Consider the following 6698-nt stretch of genomic DNA (forward strand, 5'->3'; position numbering starts at 1 on the left):
TTTTAGCTTGGTTGTTGTCGTGGAATGCAACCCCCCTTCAGTGTGGAAGGAGCAGGCACGTCTCCCTCTTTATCTGATACTTGAGGCTAACAGCTTCTTTTTTTGGCCCCAGAGCACCCTGACCAGGCCCATTAGCCCAGTCGCTGGGCACCCACAGGCAGTGTGGGGGATGATGGAAGGCTCCAGGGGCACCCACTCCAGTGTGGGGGTGCAGAGAAGCTTCTAGAGTGCCTACACGTCATAATCTGATCAGCCAGTATAAAAAACGGGACTCTCGTCGGCGACTCGGCCCATTGTTCGGGTCCCTCGGAGCACGAGCTTGGCCCCTGCCGCCGGGAGCCACGGGCCCCCTTCGCTCCCCGGGATGGAGACTCCACTTGCCCTGCCACCACGTGTGTAAGTAAAACTTCTCGCAGGATTGCGAGTACATTTATACTTTTCGTACACATTTGCACATATATTTTCCGTGCACATTTGCACGGGTACTTTAAATTAATCCTCGCACAGTCGCGAGTGGCCGCTGAGAGCCCCTCGCACAACCGCGAGTGTATTTTCCTCCCGTGCTTTCAGATAAGCACGTGTAGGATTCCGTGCACACTGGCACGGGTAAGTAAATTATTTCCTCGCACAATTGCGAGTGTATTATAAATTTACCCTCGCGGAATCGCGAGTGCACACTTCTCGTACTCACTACGAGTACGTGCATCTCTTTTGCACCGTGTTTGGCAAGTGTGTGCTTCTCCGGGACCCAAGGCTGGCTCCGGCATTGTTTTGGTGCAGCCACGTGCATGCACACTGTGGACCGCTGTTGTATTAGTTGCTGCCCCTTCAAATTATTTCCTCAACTGATATCCGAACCTGTATTTAAGTCACTTGTGGAGTGCAAGAACCCTGTTTCTCATTGGTTTAATAAAAGTTGTTGTGGACTCTCTTGTCCCTTAAATTAACCTTGGGGTGCCTCCGTGTAATATTTCATGACAATTTTGGCGTAGTCGGCAGGATATCAGAGATGGAGGAATTATTTGGAGGGTTGAGTAACATTTCTGATTCAACTTGGCTTCTCGCGGTGTGTTTCCTTCTGGCCGTTTGCCTTAATTTAGCGCGGGCTGCGCGTAAACTTGACTTCGAAAGAGAGGAAGAAGTTTTGCGGCAAAACAAGCGCGCGGGCTTTTTAAATGAACGCCCCGCCGCCCCGCCGCTTCTCGACACTGAAAACAGTGTTGATGAAAGAGAGGATGTGCTCCCTTTCATTGAAATGGAGACGTGTACGTGCTTTGTTTGCTTTGCCCCGTGTGCCGAGGGTGATCGGATATTGTTAAGTGGTAGTTCGGACGCTTCCCCTCTCCCAGCCGGTCCCGACTGCCCATCGCAGTCGAGACCACGACCTGTCCCTAGCCGCGGTGTCCAGACGGTCCCCGCCCAGTGCCGGCAACTCGGAGGGTCCAGCATAGCAAAGCCCGACCTCGCGAGTGCTGGCGACCGCTCCGGGACTGGCGACCTCCCCGGGACTGGCGGCGCGAAGCGGAGTCTCCAGCAACTCGGAGGGTCCAGCATAACAAAGCCCGACCTCACGAGTGCTGGCGACCGCCCCGGGACTGGCGGCGCAAAACGGAGCAGCCTAAAAGAGCTGCTAGAAATACATGTCCAGTACGGGCGTGACCCGAAAAACGGAGGCAAACTTCTCCCCGTGAAGCTTCTGCCGCCTCTCCGCGCACCTCCCCCCGGCTGGCCCCCCCCGCCACCGTTCCTGGCATCCAAGTCCCGGTGGTGTGGGGCGGGGCAGCCCGGCCTTGTGAGCACCGGGAGGCAACCACCTTCCCCAGGTTGGCCGCCACCCCCCCTCGCTGCGGGCAGGGGCGCCCTCCCCCCCACTCTTGCAAACTGAAGTAAAAAAAAAAAAAAAAGCCGCGGCTTGGGATCAGCGACCCCCCCCCGGCTCAGTGCGCTCTGAGGTTCAGAGGCAGCTCGCATTAGGACCCGGCAATGAGCCTCAGCACTGCTGCTAACTAAAAGTAGCTGCTAATATTACTTGCTATCAAAAAAATATACTGGCACTCCACTGCAGCTAAATGAGGCATTATGGAGGCCATTAATGATTTTGATTAAGAGTCAATAACAGGCAACAACTCGATAAAGACCTGCCCCCAAAACAAAAGGTCCAAGAGATAGTTCCTGCTCAGAAACTTCTGAGCTAGTTCAACATGTTAACTATGAAAGCCCGGTTCCAAAGGGACCGAGATCTGTTTTTGTGTTTTCTTGCAGGGCGAAGAAAGATGACAGGGTGGAAGAGAAGTACAGATGCGTGTATCTCCACAACAAGCTGTCTCATATTAAGAGACTAATAGGGGATTTTGACCAGCAGCAAGCAGAGTCATGGCACTAGTCTTTGCTTCGGCCTGGACATGTGAACGAACTGTACCTTCTAAGATTCTTTTGCATTCAGTATTAGCAGACTTAACTACTTTGTTGCTTTTGTGCATATTTGAAGCTGCTTTTCCTGGTTCCTTCTTTTCTACAAAACTTATGTTTGTCCATTGGAATAGCAAATTGAAATGTCCTTGGATAAATATAAGGCTGTTTTCTGACCTTTCTTGTTAATACACACTCTTTGCCTTAAATGGTAGAAGATTTTAAATAATAATAAGCCATTGCTTTGGAGGGTTAAAGAGGCAACTTAAACCCCCCATTGCGGTGGTTGCCTTAAGGTGTTTGCTTGTGTGTGTTTGGTGTAAAGTTTTAGCTACACCGGTTCCCCATTGCTGCAGCAGCCAGGGACCCCACATGGCCTATGGGTGTCTGGGCGCGTGTGATTTAATGTGTGTGTGCGCGAGTGCCTGATGGGGAATGCAAAATAAAGCTGCTACTCTTGGGTAAGCCAAACGCTCAGGTTAAAACAACTGATGAGTGTTGTTGTAGGTTTTTTCTACAAAATCTCTGTTTCTGTTGTGGAAGAAGATCCACCTAACACCAGCAAGGGATGGAAGAGCATCCAGATGCCTTGGAAACAACACCAACAATGACGGGGTGGAAAAGGTTCCAGCTAACACCAGCAAGCCATTCAGAAGGAAGGCCTTCACAGGAATGGAAGCACTAATGAGCTGTGACTGATGCTGGGACTCAATAATTACCTCGGGCGATTGTTGATTGTTGTAATTACTTCCATTCTATTGTATACTGTTATTAATAACTGTTTTGCAGGGGTAAGTCAACACATGCTACATGGTGGTCCACAGTGGACATTAAGGCTCACCGGCAGAACTGTCCCCTTTTTACTTTGGAGGCAAGAGGTGAATATAACACCACTCCAGAGTTATATATATATCAGATTATGACTGTAGTCACAAGGTGGGATTGTCGTGGAATGCAACCCCCCTTCAGTTTGGAAGGAGCAGGCACGTCTCCCTCTTTATCTGATACTTGAGGCTAACAGCTTCTTTTGTTTGGCCCCAGAGCACCCTGACCAGGCCCATTAGCCCAGTCGCTGGGCACCCACAGGCAGTGTGGGGGATGATGGAAGGCTCCAGGGGCACCCACTCCAGTGTGGGGGTGCAGAGAAGCTTCTAGAGTGCCTACACGTCATAATCTGATCAGCCAGTATAAAAAACGGGACTCTCGTCGGCGACTCGGCCCATTGTTCGGGTCCCTCGGAGCACGAGCTTGGCCCCTGCCGCCGGGAGCCACGGGCCCCCTTCGCTCCCCGGGATGGAGACTCCACTTGCCCTGCCACCACGTGTGTAAGTAAAACTTCTCGCAGGATTGCGAGTACATTTATACTTTTCGTACACATTTGCACATATATTTTCCGTGCACATTTGCACGGGTACTTTAAATTAATCCTCGCACAGTCACGAGTGGCCGCTGAGAGCCCCTCGCACAACCGCGAGTGTATTTTCCTCCCGTGCTTTCAGATAAGCACGTGTAGGATTCCGTGCACACTGGCACGGGTAAGTAAATTATTTCCTCGCACAATTGCGAGTGTATTATAAATTTACCCTCGCGGAATCGCGAGTGCACACTTCTCGTACTCACTATGAGTACGTGCATCTCTTTTGCACCGTGTTTGGCAAGTGTGTGCTTCTCCGGGACCCAAGGCTGGCTCCGGCATTGTTTTGGTGCAGCCACGTGCATGCACACTGTGGACCGCTGTTGTATTAGTTGCTGCCCCTTCAAATTATTTCCTCAACTGATATCCGAACCTGTATTTAAGTCACTTGTGGAGTGCAAGAACCCTGTTTCTCATTGGTTTAATAAAAGTTGTTGTGGACTCTCTTGTCCCTTAAATTAACCTTGGGGTGCCTCCGTGTAATATTTCTTGACAGTTGTTTCAGGCGGTTTTAGGCTTTATGAGGTGGTTTGGAAGTTGTTTGAGATTGTTGCTTTAGGTTGCTTAAGGTGGGTCTGTTTAGATGTCTTCAGCTTGTTTGGATCAGGGTTGCCGAAGGTTGTTTGAGGAATGCTGGTTTATGTAGTTTGAGGTTGTTTTCGGTAGGATTTTTTAGGTCATTTGTTTTAGGTAGGTTTGTTTGAGGGTGTTGAGGTTGCTTTATTTGGTTTGGTTTAGGTTGGTTGAGGTAATTTGTTGTAGATGGTTTCAGGTGCTTTTTAGGTTGTTGGTGGCTGATTGTTTGAAGTTTTTGAAGGCAGATTGATATTGGTTTAGGTTCTCGAAGGTTGATTGTTTTCAGCTGTTTAAGGTTGGCTTAGGTTAGTTGTTCTATGCTGGTTTAGGTAGGCTGTCCTAGCTAAGGTTAGGGCCGCCTCGTGGAGCAGCAGGCACCCAGCCCAAATGGCCCAAAGAAGCCGCGGCAAGTGGGCCATGCTCAATGCTGCAGAGGAAGGCAAAACCCCCCAGAGACACTTGGTGTCCCACATGGGGGGAAAAAAAGCCTTCCTCCCCCCAGCTGCAGGGCACGAGAGGCCATCTTCCTGGTGCTTGAGCAGCAGGTAGGAAGCAAGCCAGAAGGGCCCAGAGGAGCTCTGAAAAGTGGTCATGCTCAATGCTGCAGAGGAAGGCAAAAAACCCCCGGGGACCAGTGCCAATCTGCCCCGGGAGAAAAAATTCCTTCCTGACCCCAGTGCTGGCGATCGGCTGTTCCCTGAGCATGTGAGCCAGACCGGGCTCCTTGTCCCACAAGCTGCTCACGCCTCCCAGGAGCTGCGCAAGCCCTATCCTCCCTTGAGCTGGAGCCATCTCGGGGACTTCCCAGAGTGCCCAAATGCCTCTGACCTGATGGACCTTGGGGGCGAGAATCCTTCCTGTGCCTGGTGGGACACCAGTGGGTGCTCCAAAGCACTGCAACCCCTTGCAAGCCCTCTGTATCCTATTTCTGATGGCTCCTGAGCCTGTCTGCGCATGGGATGAAGATGGTGAGCTCTGCAGTGCTCTTCAAGAAGGCATTCCCTTTGTCTTGTCCCACTGCTATGCACCTGAAGAGGCTTGCCAACCAGCCAGCCAGCCCGCCAGCCATCACATAAGCTTGGAAGGTGGCCCTGGCAGTCCCTGTGCCATTCCTTCCCAATGCAGCAAGTGATACGTGATGCTACGCTGTCGTTGATGGTGAGGTTGTCTGCTTGGGAAGAAGTCTTGAATGGTTTTGTGCTGTTGACCCTATCTTTGCTTGCACTCGATGGCTCTTTTCCTCCTTTGGCTTTCATCCTTGATATCTTGCTTGAGGGTCATGCCAGCCCTCTCAAACTTGGTCTTGCTCCTTGCAGCTGTTGTCTTCTTCTGTAGGCCCTCCGTGATCCTAACCAACTACGTAGTCTTGGTTTGCTTTCATCCCAGCTGGACTTGATCTTTCCTGAAGCCGAGGAATGAGAAATGTCCGTAGTCGTCCAGGCGAGTTCTCAGCAGGGCTTTGCACCAGGCTTGCCTTTCCTCTGGCAATGCCTTGTCTGACACACCAGAATCCATTTGCCTGTATCACATTTGTGGCTCGCAGTCGGGCTGTGACCTACTTGTGCCTGCAGGAGCATTTTCCTACTCTGCTGTGTGCAAGCAGTGCCGGAAACTCCTGGTGCTCCACGTGACGCTGTATTCCCTATTTCTAGGCTGTAGATCTTCAGGCGGGCTTTCTTGATGTAGGGGATTTCTCCTGTGTCAGAGCTTCAGCTGGGAGGGAGTGTGGGGGCTGTAGAACTCCACTGTGAGAGAAGAGCTTCTTCTGGTTCATGGATGCTGAGGACCTGGGATGTGTCTAGTTTGGAGAGATGGAGGCTGAGAGGCGACCTCGTTGCTCTCTACAGCTTCCGCGGAGGGAAAATGGAGAGGGAGCTGCTGATCCCTTCTTCCCGGCAGCCAATAGCAGAAGGCTCAAAGCTGCATCCATCCCTCAGGGGAGCTTTGGACTTGACAAGAGGAAAGTTTTCTTTCCCAAGAGGGTGGTCAAACAGGGTGGAACAGGGCTCCCAGAGCCCAGGTGGGCGATGCCCCATGCCTGTCAGTGTTGAAGAGGCATTTGGACGATGCCCTTAATACCATGTTTCAACTTTTGGCCAGCCCCGAAGTGGTCAGGCCTTTGGACTAGAGGATGACTGTAGGTCCCTTCCAGCTGAAGTCTTCTCTCCTCTCCTTCTGTTCCTACCTCCTCCTTTCCCTAGCAGTAGCAGACGCTGAGGAAATTTCGGATGTCGTTGCTTCCCATCCCTGCACTAACAGAAGGCATTGAATAACCTGAAGCGTGCCCCATCTTCGGCAC

Source organism: Streptopelia decaocto, assembly GCF_964273445.1.
Source record: "Streptopelia decaocto genome assembly, contig: HAP1_SCAFFOLD_127, whole genome shotgun sequence".
Classification (NCBI taxonomy): domain Eukaryota; kingdom Metazoa; phylum Chordata; class Aves; order Columbiformes; family Columbidae; genus Streptopelia; species Streptopelia decaocto.